General features: G+C 41.8%; 1 protein-coding gene across 3 annotated transcripts in view; it reads right to left on the reverse strand.

Annotated features, from left to right (window-relative positions):
* Positions 1 to 22,267, reverse strand: part of LOC131086579 (VPS10 domain-containing receptor SorCS1) — a 257,794-nt gene that overhangs the window by 230,054 nt on the left and 5,473 nt on the right. The gene's annotated exons all lie outside the window — the stretch shown is intronic.

Raw genomic sequence — 22,267 nt, forward strand, 5'->3', positions numbered from 1 at the left:
TGTGGCAAGTCCAACCATCATGGTCACACTGATGACTTCATGCAGGAGGATGGAAAAACATCTTATTCCTTGCCTTTACTCCTTCTCCACTGCAAGTGTCTGCTCTCCTGATTTCCATTTCTCAGTCTTTCACTGAATGTTGTGAGGCAAAATAAATAAGCAACCAAAACAAAGGACAAAAAACCATCAGAAGCTTTGTGCAATTCATGTTGATTGTGAAGAACTGACCTCCCACCAAGAGCTCAGCTGCTCCATAGCTGGGAGGCCCATGCTCCTCCCTGCCTATTTCATTTTGATAGACCAAGACTGCCTGGAGTTTTACTAACATATTTATGCACTATGTGGGTTATCCCAACAGCCACCAATAAATCTTATTATCTCTCCTCAACAAGTCTTAGATAGCACTGAGTGATTGATGCACTAAAACTTGGTATAAACATGGAGATAAACATCTGCCATTCCTTTCTGTCCTTGTCTTTACAGCACCAGCAGTTTAGAAGTGACAACCCATTGCTTCACTTTTAGCACAGCTGTTCTAAAACTGCCTAAATAACAACACAGGCTATGCAGAAACAATAATCTTTACTTCCAGGGGGAAATTACGACTTTACAGAGCTCATCTCCCCCCACAGCCCCTCTTCTTAAAGAAAGTACACAGATAGTGGTCTTAAAACTGGGAATGACAGATGTCTAACAGCAGCATCTAAAGCAGTGGTACCCAGCTGCTGGTTCCTGGAGACTGGTACGCCAGACTAAGGGTACATGAAGCTGTTATGCCTTCCTTGGGAGGAAGGCAAAGACTCACCAAATCAGAGAATTACATGCTCTGCATCTTTACCTACTGATTAGCAGGGCATGCAGAACACTGACTCAGAGGCTCTGACAGAAACCTACTCATCCCATGGACACTGCTGCCTCAAAGAACTGGCACTGCAGTTAGACACCAGTGCAGCAATTGGTTAAAGGCTGCTCATCAGGGTTAGTAAACTATGAACCCAAGCAGGTGCCCCAATTCTATTCAAGATGGATCAGCTCCCCAGCATACAGGCATCTGAAAACCACAATCGCTTCATCATAAATTACCTGATAGATAAAAAAACCTGAAAGGTGTCATTCAGATTGTTTTAAATCCGAATGTCATCTAGATTTTCTCCTGCCACGGAGGTTTTCTTCAGTAGTTTCTTAGATCCTGTCCAACCCTGGGCATGGGCAGGACAGAACATCCCTTCCCACTCTGCAAACACTGCAACCCACAGCTCATGCTCAGGAAAAGCTGCAAGTGTACCCATACACACAATCCTCCAATGTCCTTTCTCAGCTGACCTTCTCTGTTACATGACAAAATGCACCCATATATTAAAGTGAATTCAAAGCATAAGAGAACACAGTGAGCTGTAAAGTCTAGTTTAAGAGACAAGTTATCTTTCTGATAACTCCTTTGTTATTAGTAAAAAGAGTTGTTCAGAAAACTTATGGCTTTCTTTTGCAAGAAAACACATCAGAGAAAAAAGAATCCTCTCTGAAAATAGCAAAATTTCTGAATTGAATTTTGATTTGCTTTTCATACTGAGTTTTGCTTTGACCTTGTTTGTAAAAATAAGGTTTATTTACACTTCATTTCAAACAACATTTAAAGCATAGGTGCAGAGCCTATTGTAACCAGGAGTTTTAGTCTTGTGAAATGAAAAAAACAGTTAAACACTATTTCCTTCATTTTATTTGGCTATAACAAACAATGCTGAAAAAGCAAACACATTTTTGCAGTAGATGTTATCTTCACTGCCAAAGAACATTAGCATTTGAAATATTTTACACTGAAGAAAAAAATAATTCCATCTTTTCTAAAACCCTACAAATAATTAAAACAACAATTCATCAGCTCTGCATGGTTTAAAGGAAAGCAGATGTCCACTATGCCACATTAGTTTATCACATTGAAAAGTGAAACATGAAGCAAATAGGAATTTATTGTATCAGTATTATCACCACAAATTTGTGTCCTCTTTTACCTTGGTAGTAAGTTAATCTCCTCAACTGAGTATATGTAAGGAGACACAGGAAGGCATGGAAGTAGATTCACCTCAGAATGGCAGGTGATGGTGTTGCATCATGGTGAAATTAATCTCCAATTTCCCTACCATTTTAGGCCCACAAAACCAGGAGGTATTTGTTGTAAGCTAGAGCAATCACCAGAAAAATGCCCCAGGATTGGGAGGGAACATCAGCTCCTTCCTCCACCACCACTGAAACCAGTTACTGCTGGTGAGAAGCCAGCACCAGGCAGTGCTACCCAGCCTATCCCTCAGCATCCTCTGTAATAAAATAAAGCAAAGCAATACACAAACTCCAAAACCACTTATCTCAAAAACACCACATAAAACATGCTCATCCTGAAGTGTTTATTTCTATTTAGATGTCTTTCAGAATTGCTCAGCTCCTGCCACAAACTCTAGAGCAGCAGGGAGAAAGCACTTAAACTGTCATCCCCGATGTGCTGTGCCACACTCACACCTACGAGAGCCACAGGGTGCTCAGCTTGCTGCCAAGCCCAACAGAAACTAACAGGGCACCTGAGATGGCTTTAAGGCACTGGTGGCTTGGGGGGCATTGCAGCAAGATCCACTGGGTTTGCTTTGCCATCTGAAGTAAGAGTTTGCCAGGTGCATCCTCTCCCAGAGCTGTAATCATCCATAGCATTGGCAGAGTTAAACACTTCACTATTCCAGCCCAGCACAGATTTTAGTCTATTAGTTGAAAATGAGATGCCTCCATCCATGCTGTAAGAGCACACACACTCCCCTGCCTATATATATATATATATATATAAAGCCCTTTCATTTTATGATCAGTACAACAGTTCCGTGATAGAAAAGGCTATAATATTTTATTAATGTTAAACTTGTTCACCTGGGAATCTATACAAATCACTGTAATTTTGCCTCACTAATGTTTGTTATCAATCTTCTCAATAAAATGAGAGCAAAATATTGCAGAAGTCTCTCTCACTGAATTTACTGTTTTTATTTTTTATCTTTTTATTATTTACTTTTCACCCTTCTCTCCCCCTCTTGTCTGGGCTTCTGCCCAAAGTTACAATGAGTTGAGAATGGGACATTCAGAAAGTATTTTATAATTCTTTAATCACCTAACTTTGGCATACTCTAGTCATTTGGGCTGGAGCATTTTGATATAAGCAGATCCCATGAAGCGACAGAATCAGGTCAGCAAGGCAATTAATCATCTCTGCATTTACACTCTCAGCAAAACAATACAAAAACAAGAGAGTGGACAGAGAAGATGGGAGGAGGAACACCGTAACCCAGCTCTGATGGGCAAATAATTGGCTTGGCTTTGCTTCTGCAGCCACAGCAGAAAGGTGCACAGCTCCCATGTATTAATCACTTTTGCAGAACCAGCCTCCAGGAACACACGGCAGAACGTGGGAGGCTCAGTGTCCGCTGGCATCTCAGCAGCAGGCTGCAGCAATTTCCTGTGCCTAGCTCTTCTTGCACTAACAGGGGCCCAGTAGCCTAAAACAAGGAGCTTGATACCTCAGCTTGTAAATACTGTGTAGTGCCTAAGGCTTGGTAACTACAGTTTTGTGCTTGTGTTCAACTCTATGGGAGCAGGACCAGTACAGTTGAGCACTTGCGTTTTATCCACATCCTGGCTGTGTTCCCACCACCTGCTGCCCCACACATGTCTCTACTGTCCCCTATACAGGAAACAATCAGTGGCTTTAAAATTCTTATTAATAGTGCCCCTCTAACTATCCTGTTGATGAGTAAGCTCAGAGAAGCACATACCAACAGCTTCCACAACAGCATGAGCAGGCTGCCCAAAATCTCTTGCAAATGGTCTTCAAATTAAATCCCAACAAAAGAGATACCATTCTCCCCCTTTCCACTCCAGTACCCCTGGGAAAGAGATCTTGCTGCATTCAGGAGTAAACCGGGGCACAGAAAGGGTAAGGGCATGGACATTTGAGAATCAAGAAGAATTTTCCTGCTAGACCACTCATATGAGAAATACCCTAGAGACAGAATAAACTCAACAGCACAAAGCTCATGTTGAGACACCTATCTATCTAGGTAGCACTAAACAGGGTGTGAGCAAGTCACACAGGGTGATTATCCCCTTCAATTTGTGGTTATATTAGCATGCTCAATGCTTCTGGAGTGTATAACCTAGAAGAGACATAGAAATGGAAGGTTCATAGGATATGAGTTTGGGAGTCAGCTCTCATGATGCCTATCACACAACAGGTTTCTTCAGCCAAACACTTTCAGTAAAGAATTTCCCTCGGACATCATCCATCTCCTGTCCCCACAACACACATTCACACATTGCTTGACTGGAATACAAAAATTACCCTTGAAAAACCTCCCAGAGGCCAAACACCCATGAGTTAATTCCTGATTTCAGGACTGCCTGCTGTGACATCCAGTGGCCTGGATATCCACACACATCACACACACACAGATGTGCAAACTCAAATACTTGAAAACTTGGGGAAAACTCAGAAACCATTTTTCACCACTCCAGGCAGCCATTCAGAAAGTTCAGTGAACACCACCAAACTCCTTCCCTGCATCCTCTCTTCCAGCCTCACAGATAAGAAAATAGGCTCTCACCAGTGCTTTCACTGCCCTGCTACTGCCAATAATAAGTTCAGTCAGTTAAGAATTACTTACATAGAACCAGGATCAATAAAGCTATAGTGTGGCAAAGGCAGTTCAGGCAGGTTTTGCAGGGGCATAACTAGGAGTGATGGGCTGAAATTAAGCAGAAGGAAAATTCTGGCTGAATAGCAAGAGAAATTTGCTTTGCTAATGGGTCAATCAATTAGACCAAGCACACAGCTCTCAAGGGAAGCATGCAGGGAAACCTGTCACTAGGATCACTGAAGGAGCTCGGAGGTTGCCATTGCATAAGCAATTCTGCAGTTTGCATTTCAGGAGCACTGCAATTCCCTGTGGCCAATGGGATCAAGGCTGAAACTGCCCAGCTTACACCACCTCCCAAGGTGTAACAACCCTTTCACAGCTCTCTTTCTCCTTTTTTTGTATTTAACCCTCTCATACGCTCAGAATGGCATTCATCTAGCTAAGTCATTGAATTTTAGGGTCTTAATTATCTGAAATCTAGCTATCTTACCAGCTAGCACTGATAGAACAAGCTAGTGAAATAGGAATTTTTGATAGAAAGTACTGAGATTTCTCCAACAGCTATCCAGAGAGTCAGAAATAATAATTGTCCAAGTCTTTGAAAGCTAAACTTTTACTGAGTTACCTGCTAGACCACAGCTTCTTAAAAACATCAACATTATTAGCTTTAATCATGTGAACGTGATATAAAAGACCTTTGCTTGTTTACCAAGCAGAACAGAGGATACAAAACAATGGAGCTTTTGTTTCTACTGTGCAAATACCACAGAGTGAAAATTAAAAGATTGTGCTGTGAGAACAGCAAATGGATAAACAAGATCTTAATATAATTACATTGAGAATTAAGGAAACATTTCTCAACAGAGACGTCAGAGACTTAAAGTACTCTCCAACAAATATGGTAGGACAAACAATTTAGAAGCAGCAGTGTGCCAGATCTTGGTATATCAGTGCAGGGCTACATGTTTCTCACAGCAGCACACATCAGATCTTTTTGATTTAAGAGACCATTACCTGCTCTGTTCTTGCAGTGTCATTCCTTATCAACAGTGGGATTTGAGCCTTGGCCTGCCAGCATGGTGCTCCCATCAAGACATCAGTTGTTACTGGAGGAGGAGCCAGGGAAGACCAAAGCTACAGGAACAGCACAAAAATTCAACAGGCAAGAGCACTCGAGAAACAGAGAGAGGTCCATAATACAGCAGAGTGAAAGTTAGGAGTTCAATAGGCTCCAGATGTGCAGAGGACAGAGGACACTACTCTGGTCAGGAGTCAGTCATCACACCATGCCTGTCCTGAAACTACACCCCATTGTGAATACTCTCCAACTTGGAGATGTGCCTTGAAGCCAGTCTTCTGCTAATAACAGTACTTCCTCTGCTTTTTCTTCAAGTGATATGAGTCTTCCTCGTCCTAAAAAGATCAAGAAGGTCGAATATCCCATTCTTCACCCAAATTTCTCAGACATGCTAGCCCAGTTTGACTCTAGGCTCCAGACAGGCCTACCTCCTCAGCTGCAAATTGTTTCTCAGCTATTGCCCTTGTCCTATTGATGTGACAGAACCTGCCACAGCCAAGGTACCATTCTGACATTTGAATCTTTGTCTGCTTGCCCTCTTTTAAATGGTTCACTGCATTTCTTTAAGGTACATTTTGAAACAAGGCACAATCTCCCAAGCAGAGACTCCAGGCTGCTGCAAGTTAGAAGACAAGCAGGTTGCCTAGGCACATTCTCAGTGCATATTCAAACCTGTGAAGAAACCAGTATCTCCATTTCTCCAATAGATGGTGCTAATAATTTCTCTCTCAGATATTCATAAATAAAAAAGGTGAGTTTCTTCCGTGGCAGTGCTGCAGTGAAAGCTGTGAAATGGGGCAGAGAAAGCACAGAGTCCCAGAAGGACCCCTAGGGATTCCCATAATAAAGATGTGAAATGAGAATCCTGGCTCACCCCAGCAGTGCTACTCCTGCTTTCTAATCTCTTCCCTGTAAGTGTTAAGTTCCTGAAACCTTTCCTGAGTCGTTGCAGCACCCTTTTCCTCATGTGAGTAAGGATGAAAAGTGTGAAACTGGCAAAGGCTTTTGAGGAAAAGTGAACTTGGCTTATCAAGGCAAAACAGTGGGAATAGCAGCTTCCATCTTCTGTCACTCCTCTGGAATGAACACAACACCAAAGTTCTAGAAACAACAGTTGCTCAGCATTACAGTTATCAATCAACAGCATGTTTTCACAAAGGACTGTTGATGTTAAAACCACTTTCCGAATTTCCTTGTTTGTTTTTCCCCCAAATGCATAAACAAAGATCTGCTTAAATATCCCTCAAAGTGTTAGAAATCTACATCAGGGCTTGAGAATTGGGTAATTAAGAAATAAATTCACTTCTGTAATTAGCACAAAAAAAATATAAAAAGCAAGAAAACAGAATTTGCAAGTAGAATAAAATTACTGAGAATAATTAAAATTATTATTATATGAAATTATTGAGAATAATTGCAATGCTAAAAATTTCAGTTGTTTCAAGAGCTCTTAGGAAAACTATCACCTTGGCTGCATACAACCATCTTGTTTTTGTTATTAGCACACCAGAGCTGTTGCATTTGTCCTACAGCTTCTCATCCTAGGCTACACCATTATCCTACATTCTCTGTATAATTTGTCCCAACCTACATTCCCAAGTGTTTGTCCTAAAACCATAACGTTCCTGCTGTATTTTCTCACTTTTGGCTTTGTCAGCCAAAAGGGCTACTCAGATGTTCCAGATCCTAAGCAGTGCTGAAGCAGATGATAAGGACGAAAGACAGGGTTAAGTAATTTTTAAGCACTATGTAGTTTACTTGGCTGCACTGGTTTATGCAACAGGACTAGAAAGTAATGGGAGACTCAGGCATGGATGTGGTTTTAACAGCAGAAGTGCCATGGTCTGAAATTTAATGTTTTCTTCCAGGAAAAGTGAGAGCAGGAATCAGGCAGAAAACATCCCTGTGGAGCACAAAGCAAATGAAAACTGCATCCAGCCCAGCACACTCTCTGCAGGGGAAGCAGCACTCCCAGACAGCACCCAACAACGTGGCCAGAGCCTCTGCAGAAAACAGACAGCAAGGGAGCAAAAGGGGAGACCAAAGTCACCCGTCTGCCTGAAACCTCAGGAAGGAGAAGTCTGGAGATTCACAGGCAGCAAATCTTCACTGCCCCACATGAATGTGCTGAGCACAAATATAGCAAAGGGAAAAAAGGAAGAACAGCAGACCCAGACAGGGCAAGTGCCTTGGTATAAGTTGTACTCCTCATAACACAGGAATTTAGATTTGCACAGCTCAACAGCCCCAGGAGATCTTCCCCATCTAACTTTGGATCTTAAGAGGGTATCACAATCTCTGCAGAACCCAAGAACTTGTGGATTCCATGAGAGGCAAGGAAAGGATTTCTATGTTCACTCTACAATTCAAGGAACTGAACTGCCACAAGGCACAGGGATTCTCCGCTAAGCACAGGAACTCTGCAGGAGAGCAGGTAACTGAGCCCCAGCTTAGAACCACAAGCACATGAACTATCCTGCCTACAATGCAGCTTTGCCAATAAGAAATACATCCATACCTGAGTGCAAAATCAGATGCAAATGCCTTGCTCTACAGAACTCTGAAATTAGCATGAGGGAAGAGAAGAATACTCTTGAGCGGCAAGTGAATAGAAATCAAGCTAATGTACAGCATATATTGCTGATTCTCTCATGCTTGAGTTTAAGCTCTGAAATATTAACCACAGTCATTATGGAAGGCTCTCTTTTGACAGTGTGTCTTATGGTTCATTTACCAAGAGAAAATGGGTGCAATTTTAGCCAGTGTTAAAATTAATCTGCTTTTATCAGAGAAAGGAAACTAATCCCACTTTACCAGCTCTTTTGCACTCTGAGAGGAGACCAACAGAGACAGAACTATTTAAATAACCAGGCTTCTTTGGTGAACCTGGGATTCTGTAGGTTTTCACTCATCTAGGTTGAAAAAAAATTTCTCACTTGACTCAGACAAGCACAATTCCTACAAGGCAAAGTACAGTGCTGACTCTGATCTGTCTCAAATTGGGTGCCTACAAGACTTCTAATTTTTTTTTTTTTTTCTTTGGGGAAGGTCAGTTCTCAGAAGCCAGTTAAATCTGTGATATCTGGGAAGAATAAAGGCAGCAGTAACAACCTGCTGTACACTCAGTATCATCCACACATAGTGCCCAGAGTCACAGGCAAGCAGCTTTCTAAATCCTTTCTCACACACTGAGTTCACCCAAACTTCTCTCTGAGCTCTTAAATTGCTCCTCCAGCCCTGATTAAGGAAGAGACAAAATTTCAACTGTTGCGTGCCCCCAAGCCAGAAAAGGTTCCCTGGGGTAAGAGGAGAAAGACAGGAGAGCCATGAGGAGGCAGAGTTCTCACATAACCCTTCAGAGCAGCATTTTAACTCACACTGCCTTCAGACACCAAGCAGATCCCTCCAGCTCCTGTCCTCTTTAGCTTCTTTCTGTATTCAAAAAGTATTTCTCAGTTCTGCTGTTAAACTTTAATCACTCACTCTCTAGGTTTACGTTCTCTACAGATTGTTTCTATTGACAGCAAATCCTAGGAGAATTATTATTTTTTATTAGTATTATTATTTCCCAGTAGAGCACACATGACAATAGCTCTCTAGATGCAGCAAACAGATATGAGGAAATGAATGGAAGCATAACTGCCTCATGTCTTTCATTTAAGACACGCTGAGTTTTAGTCCTTTTGTTCAGAAACAAATTTAACAAGAATTTAGGAGCTGTGTGTTGGGGCTGAAATAAATTAGGTGAATAGCAGGAGAGGGAAGCCTGCTATGACTTCAAAGTACAATCAACACAGTGATGGGACTTTGTGGAATAAGAAAACTAAGCCTGAATTTAATTCAAATGGCTCCATTGTTATCAAAGGTTCTGTACAAGCTCTAATGATAATTCAATTGCATTGTTCATTGGGGAGAAGGCAGATGAGGATCATTTAATGTTTTATAATTAGCAAAAATATTTCATCCTGCCAACAATTTATCTTCTGTGTGAGGGAAGAGGAGTGGTGTCAAAAGCAGGTTGCAGGTAGCTGTGGCTGTGTGGACAGACCCACATTCTGCTCAACGACACACCAGGGCAAACACTGTTAGGGGCAATGGATACCATCAACTGGAAAATTCCTGTCAAGATTTCCACATTGTTCTCCTCATGCTTCCCCTTTACATAATGGATGGGAATGATGGAACATTTTGTTTCTGATAAGGCTGAGCTGAGAAAAAGCACTTCTCCCACATACCTTAAAATATTGTTTTTCTATTCCAAAGTGAACACTTCCAATTAATTTAGAAAGTTAGGGGGATGCTGAAGTGGATTAAAAGGCAGGACAAGTTCCAAGCCCTGTCTTGAGCAAGACAGCACCTAACCTGAGGAGAATCACAAGGAAAGCTGGTATCTCAGCAGGAATGCAGCAGAAGATGCCATCCCATGCAGCTGCTATGCCTTAACCTTGCTAGAGTGACAGCTCCAGCACCTTCACCTTCTGGGAAGGCTCTGCCTGGCCTTTCCTTACACACAGGTTGGTGTTATCCTTTGTCCTGTGGCATCTACAGCCGGGCAAGGGGCAGCCAGGATGCTCTGCCATCATTCACCAACAGCAGGGCCACCCTCACTGCTGCACTGCTCACACACCAGGACTGGATCTCACTCATAACCAGGGAGAGCCAAACACATCCTGGGTGAAACTGCCAAAGAGTGGTGGCTCTGAGGGCAGATTTCCTTTCATATCTCACAGCAAATCGTGCAGAAAAATCCAAAAAGCCTTTTGACCTCAAGGCACACATTTGAAAATCTTTCAAGTACAACTTTGAACAGCAGAGCAAGTTCTGCTCTACAGAGGGAACCATGCACCATGAAGACAGAAGGTCTCCTGCCAAAATACTGGCTAGAAAGAAGGTACTTGTGGGTTAATGTGGGTGTTGGCAGATCTTCACAAGAAGCAAGCCAAGCTGTGTTTCACTTTCACAAGTTAAAAAAGTTGGAATGAATGGGGGAAAGGAGGGGGAGGAACATAAAAAAAAATCAATTGGAATGGGAGAAATTACCTCTGAAAGAAGCCAAGAGTCAGCCACTGATAAGTGCTGTTGTAATTTTTGGTCATCCCAGAGACTACCAGCTCCCTTGAGATGATAAGTGCAGGATATGAGGTGCTAGAGGCTGCCTCTTTATGCCTTTTATAACACATCAGCCTATTTTAAATCATCCCTTTGCCACCAGCTGCCAACACCAGCTTAAAAAAAAAAAGAAGAAAACCCAACAAAGAAGCAATGCCATTGTGCAAGATTCTGCAGGGCAGGGATGCAAAAGCTTCAGCTGGAAAAAAATCTGAAGATTTTAAGTGGAACATCTCACACTAACCCAATTTAAAGAGTAGCAAACATCAGCCCACCTATAGTAACTGTCCACTTGAGAGCTCTTCATCCTGAAGTAGAAAATCCACTTAAAATGCATAAGCTGAGGTAAGGTAACCACAAGTACTTCAGGTAACCTTCTGCAAACCAAGAGTAGGTATGACACTGCTCCTCCTTAGCTCAACAGTGACAGCCCAGTGCACCTCTGAGTCTCAAACCCAAGCCAGGCCAGAAACATTGTGCTGTGATTGCATTGTCAGCCACAGGAGAGCTCTTTCCAAGGCTCAAAAGGAAAAAAATGCACTACTGGATTTCCCCACTCTGCACAGAGTGGTCCCTTATCCATATTAACTTTTATCACAAAAGATACAGGAGGGCCTAAAGGCTTTTGGCTTTCCCAACATCATCCTTCTGAAAAAAAAAAGCTGCATCTACAGACTTTTGTTGTCTCCAAGTATTTCACTTCTTTCTGAGCCCAGAGACAGCATCTCTCCTGCTGTAAGAGCTTGTACCTCTCCAAGTAGCAAGGCAATTTCCTGCCAAATTCAAGAAGGTAAACAAAATACATCTCTTCTGGCAAAATGTCTCCACACCAATTTGTGTAATTGCCCACGTCTCTGAAGAGGGCCTCGTGTGCATACAGCTCTGACTCTAAGCCTTGAAATACAATTATGCCAAATACATCAGACACAACTGACTGGCTGGTTTCTGTCAAACCTCCACAGGTGGTGGCTAAGAAAGGTGACTCTCATTCAGACATGCTGAGAAAAAATAGTACAGTGTATGCAGGGAAAGTCACAGCATGGAAAACTAAAGGTAAATTCTTTCATCTATACCTCACCCTCCAGGAGCATCGCTGCCCATTGAGTACAAAATTTTGTCTAACAATGTTAATATCTGCCAGTGTGTTCCCTTATCACCTCCACCAAGCTGTTTTACCAAGACATAATCAGGCTTTTTTACTTTTATCCTACCTCTTATCCTCTGTCTGTGTCTTTTGTTACCAGCCAGTGCTTCTACATCACCCAAGTCCAAAATTCCCAATAGAAAAAAAAAACCTTATTCTTTCTCAAAAAGCTCATGCTTTTCTCTTTGCATCAATTCAGCTATCTGCATCTAAAAGAGTGAAATGTTCTTTTCCTTCTAGAGTGTCTTTTTAGCCAGTTCTGGAGCTTAAACCACTGTTAAAACTTATTATTCTAATTGCATTATCCCAATGCACAAACCTTGCCATCTCCCTAATTTCCCCCTGCCTGCTCTTTCATTTCTCTAGGCTATATCCCAAAAACTTAGCTTTCTAACACAATCACATTATTCTGCTCCAACAGCATCTTCCATTTGCTGCCCCATCCCTGTATTTTCCAAGCAACATCTCAGCACACAATTTTCCAGCCTTATCCTCCCCCAGTTTTACTAGGTCTTCTGTCATTCTCCACTTCACAAACAGAAAGGTTTCCTACCTGCTTAGAACATATTTCTCCCCCAGCACTGGTTCTTCAGTGGTAGAAAACATTTCAGACCACAGTGGGTTTTCTTTCAATTGAAATAACTCAACATCAGCTTTTCAAAGCTTACCAACAACCATAGCTCAGTTTCTCTGCTAGAGGAAACTCTTCCTCAACAGTGTACTTATAGCTTCACAAACTTCTACAAAGACTCTAAACTCTACATTTATCCCTCATATCCCTTCCTGGAAGTTAATCACTCCTTCCACCTGAGAAGGCAGGAAATTGCAGACAGATGGATCCCTTTCAAGGGCCTGTTGACACCCTGAGAGCTTCCCTCATCTTCCTACAAATTGCCTTCTTCTGCTTCTCCCCATACCCTAAAATCAATGCTCATCTCCTGTGTTGTGCCCATCTGTATCTTCTTCATCGTTCTTTTTTTTCCCTTTCAGAAGTTAATTGTCTAAATCACAAAAAATTTTACTTGGCTGAATGGATTGATGGCAAAATCAATGGATCTGTAAAACCCCTGTTTCTGCTGCTCCTGTTCAAACATTTAAAGCAGCAGAAACATCCACCCTACCTCATCCCTGAGTGGGGCCACTGCAATAGGGTTACCTGACTCCTACATAAAGCACTCCAGAGCATTCCTTGGCACACCTTCTGCACTGAGGCATCTGCATCTGCCTCCCAGACCATGGCTGGGCTGGAACATTTCTTTAAACCAGGAATCAAACATTTGTCTTTAAAGGATTTCAGTGCTTGAAAGAGAAACATCGTACATCAATGGCAATTAACAGGGAGGAGACAGCTCCTTGTTCCACACCAAACGCTGTCAGTGATTAACACCTTCAGGAGGCTCCTGCTTGAGTGGAAATTGCGCACCTTGGGATCTCCGCTGTCAATCTGCTCAGCAGGGAAAGGGGTCAGAACGCTGAAAAAACAGTATTTGGGCTTTCAAAAATGTTTCTCTTGCAATTCATTCTCCCCTTGAGTTTCCGTTCTAGTTAACAAGTGGTGAAGCTGCCACACTCCTGATTTCCAACAGAGCTGTCCTCAGTAAAAGCTAAGACAGTTTCAGGAACAAAAAGCAATATCTGATATTCAAGTTCCCTTCACCATAACTTTATAGCAGCCAATAAAGATCATCTCATGGCAAAATATTGCCAAGATTAATTTTAAAACCACCTTCCTAGCTACATTCTCCATCTGAATGTGTCAGGAGCCAGCATTTCTGTTCTGAGGAATTCAGACAGGCTAATGCTTGGTTTCAGTCCCAAGAGGGAAAGGCAAGATCATTAAATTTCCCATGAGCATCAGTAAATATTTTTCACCTAATAGTCAATAACCCCAAAGCATTTCCTCTCTATAATGTCAGAACATCAAAGATTAATTTCAAACACATATAGAAATGTGGCTCTGGACATTTCAATGATTATCAGTGATAAAATCCCCATAATTGGTTCTGAAAGGAAAACATTTGAGCCTTTGAGACCACCCTCTGACTTGCCTCCCTGCAGCAGCTTCAGTGCCCAAAGAACTTCAGCAAAAATCCTATGGTGATGCCCTCCATGCATCTGAGGAGACTCAGAAAAAAGGAGAAAGATGGAGCCCAAATCACTCCAGGACAGAAAAAATAGAGTTTTTAACACACAGGGCCCATTACCAGAATTGAGGGTCAAAGAGGACAGAGGAACAAGGCACTTTTACACTTTTTTATATTTGGTGTGAAATATGTGTCCACCATGCTGTCATTGTCTTGGTGCCAAAGCAAGTCAATTGGCAAGGTTCCCATCACAGCCTTTGACACTTTCAGAATGCAGACAATTTTGGTTGATATTTTAGTGTAGAAAATGTCACTGAAAATGACATACCTCCAAGAAATTTTCTGATTTTGACTAACTGTATTTTCTAACTGAAAATTCTTCTGACAACTTTCTTCCCCCTGACAACTTTCTTTCCCCAAGTGGCTCTAATATTAATATTTAATGAGTTATGTGTCTCAGTGGTGTTTTCAATTTACTGACGTCATCTGTCCTATGTAAACTCAAAACAGAGGGTGAATATTTAAGACTATGTGTCATCCTTCTTCTTCTGTCCTTATTGCAATACTGCATTCATTCCCCATCCTTCATTATACCATGTATTGCTACAATGAAATATTTTCATCTCCTAGCAGCTGCTACTGCATAATGTATTTCTGGATCATCTGAGTAGCTTGTTAGGAGGAAAATTTACTAATGAGTTAAAATTTAATTTGTCTTGTGTCATCCCAGTTCAGACATCAACCACACAATGCCATATATTTAAGCAGAAGCCCAAAATTACAGACATCTTTTCTCTTCTTTGAACTCTCTCCAGCAACCATCTCCACATATGTCCTTATTTAAACAAAATGATCTCTATATGAAGGATTAAGTGCAGGTTTCCTGAGTAACATTTTTTAATGAGATGCTGATTCTTTTGTACAATATTCTCTGCTCCTCATAAAATTTCTCAAAGTATTTCTTTCCCCTACTTGCTCATAAAGGTTTGTTTCACACCAAAATTCACCTTGCCAAATGCAAGATTTCTCAGAAATTACTCTTTCTGCCTGTCCTTTCAATACCTCAGTGTCAGAAAGGAATAGAGATGGATTCTTCTTCTGCTTGCCTCAAAGCAGTTCTTGGATTAGATGAATTCTGATTTATGTGAGTGGAAAAGGCACAGACTCCACATTTCTCCTCAACTACTTCATCCTGAGAGGGTGCCAGATGCAATGGAGATAGGAGATATGGGAAGGATAGAGAAAGGCAGGCAATGAAACTTTCTTCTCTTTGTGTGTGCATTTCTCTTTCAGTCTGACAGGAACACTGGTGATCTCTTAACTCTTTTTGGAAGGACCTTTGGAAACTAGTTTGGGGTTTGTTTCCTTATTTCATTTCAAAGCCATCCCTCAGATGCCTCACTGATAAGCCTGCCTTAAGAACTGAATAGGACTGAAGAAAATTGGCGCTGCTGTACCCAGGACAGACACTGACAGCAATTTAAAAAGGACATGCACAGCCATCAAAACACAGGCAGATAATCCAGAGCACAAACATTTCCTGGAAATACTTCTTACACTTAACATCACCTTAGAAGTTCTAGGAAACATCAGAATCTCTTTGGTTAACTCTGCTTTAAGAGAAATGTGATGTTCATTTGCACTACAGCAGTATTTCACCTCCACTGTTTGCCGTGGTGAAAACACAGGTGCCATAAAACTGCCAAGGCAGAGCAGCTTCCCAAGGAGGGCTGGAAGAGAGCAACACCCAAACAGGACAGAACAGCAGCACAAAGCAATTCTACATGGGACAAAACTAAAAGGAGAGCTTGAGAAGCAAGTGGAAAGCACCAGAAACATTCATTTTCTCTCTGAATCCATGCACAGATCAGGCAAACCATCAGTATGAGCGTTAATTGCTTCACTGCATTCTGTGTGTATCTATACCTTGTGTACAGACAAACTTTTCCACTGCACTGACAGCCTGCATCCTTGCGCCTGCACTTGTGCAGCTGGCAGGCAGGAAGGGATGTGGCAGGTGGCCACAGCAGCAGCACCACCCTCATGCTGAAGGCTCCAGGTGCTCCCCTCTGGAAGGAGTGTAATTCCTGCTGCCCGTGCAGCCCCCTGCTGCCAGCACCTGCAGGATCCCTTTAATTGCTGCCCAAGGAGCTCCTGTTCGACAGCATCAGCGCAGGCTGCCCTGGCTCACAGGCTGACCTGCTCATCATGACGCTTATTAGGGTTATGTTCACCCTCCATTAATACAGAAACATTTGCCTTCCCAGCCCTTCTGCATCAAGGGAAAGCATCAGTGCTGTCACACCTACACACAGGTGTGTGTGGCTCTCTCCTCGTGTGTTTACTGTTTATCCTTTTTTTTTTTTCAGGAATCACACTCAGAACGTGTTGCTGTCTGAGCTGTCACTGCCTGTCACATTACAATGAGATCTCTGCTTTCAGAAGCCAGTTCAGGTTGTTTAATCATCACTCCCCTCCAAGCTGCCCATCACAGGGCGGTCACCAGGCAACAGCATCAACAGACAGGGCTGTGGGTGGCTGATGAGGAGGAGGAGGAGGATGCAGCACACATTGGCAGCGAGGAAGAGCTCACGTTCCCATGGGAGAGGGAGCTGTGGGAGCTGCTGAGCCTCCCTCTATCTGATGGGATCCCAGCCTGCAGCATCATCAAAGTAACAGGGATTTCAGCCATTGCTGAACCCAGTGTTTGGGGGGGGAAAAAGGATGCCAGGAGCCTGGTGCAAGGCACAGGAGTGCAGAGCTGGGTCTCCTCAGCTCTCGTAGGGGTCTATGGTCCAACTCCCTCCATCACAGGCAGGAGAGCAGGGCCCTGCTATCATACCCCGGCCACAGCATGGGCACAGACTGGGATATCAGACAGCTGAAATCAACCACGTTCACTCCTTTAACAACTTTAAAATTTTGGAGTGGATGACAAGTTTCTGGAGAAAAAAGAAAGATCACATGTCATCTTACAAAAGTTGAAAATAAAATTGAAGGCAACACCAAACTGGAAGCTTTTTGTCCAAAAGATAAGCTGGAGAATATTTTTGTTTATTTTTGTTGTTTTCAAGGATACACAATTAAACAGTCATTTGTTATTGAAACAAGCACACAGATCTGCATCAAAGCATCCTTCAGTTACAATAGCCTAAATATTTACTACTAAACTACAACAGCTCATCTGCAGTAACACAAGGTCACTGGATCCAGGCTGAGTCCAGATCTATGTAGGCCAGATCTATTCTCTTCTCATCTCATCTCATCTCATCTCATCTCATCTCATCTCATCTCTAGCCCAGGCTCTGTCACTCTCAGTATATTGAGGGGATGTGTGGAAACATGAACACTAGTGAAGTGGAGAAGGTGTAGTGCAGTCCCTCCCCATGGTTCAATCCTCAGCCACAGTAACATCTCAGGGAATAATCATTCCCCAAATTTCTCTAACATGGTGGCATTTCACCAAGGACCTGTGCATATTGAAATTAGGTTTAATGTATCTCCTGCTTTGCTGCTGTGTCTCTCAATAAGGTGTTTAACCTGTCCTATAAAAAAAATTATAAACTATTCTAAAGTTTCTATCAAAGTAAGATCTCACTTTTATTTGCAGATAACCATTTCCAAAATTTGATTTTATGTGATTCCAATAATGATTAATTTAAAGACTTTATCTTTCATCTACAGGAATGTATTTTTTTCTTGGAAAACTGAATTGAAAGCAATGGAAAGCAAACTAATTTTCTATATCATGTTCTTTGGCATACAGAGCTTAATTTTCAGCATAAGTATTCTTTTTACATCAGAAAAATATAATTACACTTACCTATAAGTAAATACTTAATAAGGTCCTCAAATACTCATTTAAATAGTCAATGGAACCCACTTTTCCTACGTTTGTTTTCAGAGAATATTCGGTGAAAGATACTGGCACAATTTTTGACCAAGACAGGGCACATTAGGCTGTTTCTAAAGATTTAAACTGACCCAGTGACACACACAGAAAGGGAGCATATGACCTCTTTCATCTACTGAGATTATACTTTGTAGTTAAAAGAAAGATTTTCCAGGCAAAGTCCAAATGATTCAATGGTGTCCATTTCCACATTAGTGAGGAATTTCTCAGTGCCTTCTGAATTAGGAACTTTATGATTACTTCACCCCTCCCATAAAAAAAAGTGCACCTGAGAAAATCACATATTGAGCAGGGAAAATTTATGGAGATAAAAGCATGCCTACATTTGTTATATAAAATATTTCCCTTGAATTATTTTTTCCCCCACCTTAAATTTAGTGGGGGAGGTGAGAATGGGGGGAAAAAGAGAAACAGTTGAGAAATGACATGGTATATCTCTGTTGGGTTACCTATATAGCCTGAGACTTTTCTAAGGAGCTTTTCACTTCCTCCTGAAGAAGTGCATGAAAATTATCTGCAAGAGCTCATGGCACTGATGTCCTTACACAATCACCAGCAAAGGCGACCTCAACCTCGTACAACTGGGATGTGAACACTGACACTGGGCTGGCACATGGTGGTGTAAAACATCAAAAGCTTCCCATTTGTACGCAAGCAGCTTCCTCCCCAAAAGCCCAGATGAGATGAGGGGTTATCTCTGGGGTTTTCCACGACTCCCTTGACCTTCCTGCCCCTGCAGAAGCAGTTCTGCCTCAAACATGGCATGGGGAGAGGCCCTGTCCTGGTGTGGGCTGCTCCCGTTGGAGATGCTTGGCATTGAGATGCTGGAAGAGCTGCAACTTGCCTCCTTCTTCCATCCAAACCTCCACCTGTTTCCTCAGTCTCCTGCTCCCCACTCACCCCCATCAGGGGCACCTGGGCACAGCTGCCCTGGGCTTGTGCCCGCCGTGGCAGCGCCAGCAGCCACAAGAGAACGCTCCTCCACTGAGGGACTCGATGGGAGGTTAAATTAAGTTCCTACAGACCCTCTAAAAGGAAGGAATTACATTTTAGGACATATCCTAAAATATCCTGTTCCTTCTGAAAGTACTTTTATGTTCCCCAAGGAGAGAAAGTACAGTACTAAGTAAAAGTGTTATTGTGTTACCAGCGCTGAGAATTAGGGATTAAGGGCTCTTACATTAACTGTTGTTTGATTTAAGATACAGCCAAAAAAAATTCCAAGTGGCACAAAAATCATTTTACTGCATCAACTTTTATATGCATTTAAAATTCCAAAATAATTACTTTATCACCCAGTGCTGCCATTTGAATTGGAATCAAGGCCCATTTTCATTTAACACAGAAATGTCAATTAGAGCTCTGGGAGTCATTGATTTTTTGGTTTGCTGGCCAGGTATAAAAAAATAATTGAGGAAAAAAAGCACCTTGTGTCAGTCTTAATTTTTTTTCCTCCTTGGAAATGTAAACCTGAATGCAGCTTTGCATCTGGATGAACAGGATCTAGTACACAGAGCTTTTAAGATAACAGCAGTTACCTAAATATAGGTAAAACCAGTTTGAGATGCAGTGAAATTCCCATACCTGGACATCAGGTAGGACACAGTTCCCACAGGATGCCCTTACTCTGTGAAGCAGAGGTAATGCCATCTCAAGTGTCCAGCACACTGAATCAAGGTTTTTGTATCACTGGATCATCTTAAAATGCAGAATATAAGAATTGGAAATCCATTCCAAAAATGCTGCCTGATTCAAAACAAAAAAATGTTGCATTTAAACTTTCACGACTTGGGCTTGTTGAGGGCTATTTCTCAGGAGCCTTGGAATCAAAGGAAAATCAATGTGAACCTACAAAATGCTCTGGCCAAGCTACAAGAGCATTTTCCAGAGAAAGAAGTCTTTAATGGGGCAGTTTGGTTCCCCTGGCTGGAGCTCTGCACAACATGAGGGCTGTATTCACTCTGACATGGTATGAAAGGCCCAGAGGATGTGAGATTGACCAAGGCCAGTGCTGACCTTGCAGCCCTTCCCATGTAAAGCTGTGTCACAGCTGAATGGGTCCCTAACCCCTCCAGAATGAATTAAGGACTTCTGACCTCCTGGCTTCCCCCTCTGGACCGACTTCACCGTGGTCTCCAGGTTAGGGAAATACAAACGTCGTATCTGAAGGCAGGAGGAAAGGGAGAAACCCATTTTCTATTATAAAGTAGAGTATTAGGAAGATTGAAAGCTATAACCCGATTGCTTTACACAGTTTATAGCCTCTCGATATTGCATGAATGCCGGCTGCAACTGTCAGAGCTCTTCCATTATTCTCCTTAATCTCCCCTTGTGATGGGATTTGCATATCCCACCTGTCAGAGGCAGAAGCTCCTCACCATCTCCCTAACTCTTTCACAGAGACCAGCATCACACAATGACAAGCCTTTCTTCCAGTCCTCACAGATTCTCTTTCACTTACTGCTTTCTCTCAGAGCACAGCTCTTCTTATTAACAATTTCCCATGTATCCTATTTCATATTCTGTATATGAAAAGCCTATGTTTTATCCAGTCAGGAACTATATCTAGAGATGGATTGCAACACAGAAGAAAGAAATACTATGCCTGTTGAGTCCTTTTTTTGAAAAATCAAACACACACACAAGAAAATAAATACAAAAAAAAATCCTCAAGACCTCTGGTTAAAGGAATAAAGTCCTACTCAGTTACAGGAAATTTAGAGGTTTCATATCTAGATTGGATGTGAAGTATTTTATTAGCCAACAGTACTAAATATAATAAAGACAAAAATTTGAAACAAGGGACTTTTAGGAATATTTTAATTTGATTTTATTTTTTTTTCTGGTTTAAATTCCCATTTTTGTTTCCTCACATTTTATTCCGCCCTTCCAAAATATATTCTCAGTAGCTCTAGCAAGAGATTAGCCTGAAACAGTCTCAGCATCCGGTGCATTATACTCTTAATACTATTATATATTCTTGTAATTTGTACATAATACAGAATCCATCTCACTGAATTATACTAATGCCAACATCCTCCTTGCATGAATCTTTTCTGGCAGCTGTTTTCAGCACCCTAGGAATCAATCTCAATACGAAGAAACTGACACTGGGGTCATTCCTCACTGTGGGTCTCACTGAGCATCTGGCTCTGGGCTCCACATCCACACTCATTACCTTAAAATTCCTCCTTTATAATGATTCAATTGTCATGGGCTGTCACAGCATCAGGCAATAAAATGCTGGTCACTCATGGGATGATGCTGGCACCCCTGAGAGTTTTACTTTGGAGCCACAGCTCTGCCAACAAGACAAAGGCAGAGGCTATCAACTATGTCCTCTTGCATGAACATGACATTTGGGCAAAGGCTCCAAGTGAGATGTAAAACAAAAATTTGTATTATGGTCCCCCATTCTGGACTGAACAGAACACTGGCAATTTAAGGTACTTTAGGGTGATGCCTTTACTGCCTCACTTGCAAAAAACAATATATTCATTATCATCTTCATTCATCAAAAGCAAAAATCAGATTCAAATTCAAGTTCTTGGGAACCTGACTCCCAGAAATTGAGAGTTCACTGTCCAAAACCTGTTGTACAAGCAGATACAAAAAGAAGAATGCTTGCTTGATTTAGCAGATTTAGATCTAAATCTGTTTAAACCAGAGGCTGAAAGGGAATATCATCACTGCCTGTAAAATAATTCCAGGGAATGTAAGTGCCAGGGAGGGAAAATAACTTCAATTAAAAGGAATGCATACAAATGAAAAAAAAAAATTAATCTAAATTGCCCAATGGCAACATTAGAACAGAAATCAGAGTAGTTTCCAACAGTCAGAAAAAAGGCTTGGAACAGCTACCCAAAAAGGAAGAAGGAAACAGAAGGGTGAAGAATAGAAGGATGTACGTGTAGATGTTTTAGTTTGATCAGTCATGGCTGATGGATGCAGTACTATGTACCATTCTTGAAATTCCTCATTTTTACAAAGTAGGTTTGAACACTTAAGCTAAAAATCCAACAAGAGTTTATTCACAATTACTTTGTCCAGGACGAAACACAGTGCATTGGAATTACATAGGTGCATCATTATTCTGCCTTACCTGTGCCCACTTTGTCCTGTCAGTAACATTAAGTACCACCTTGCAAGCAACACCTAATGCAGTTTCATCTTGCTAAAAGCTCTCCCATAAGAGACCTAACTCTTCCCCTGCTGTCTGTTGTAATCACCTGACAAGAGCAATGATGACCTTGCAGGCTTCATCCTGCACTG

The sequence above is a fragment of the Melospiza georgiana genome, chromosome 8, assembly GCF_028018845.1.
Source record: "Melospiza georgiana isolate bMelGeo1 chromosome 8, bMelGeo1.pri, whole genome shotgun sequence".
Taxonomy (NCBI): Eukaryota; Metazoa; Chordata; class Aves; order Passeriformes; family Passerellidae; genus Melospiza; species Melospiza georgiana.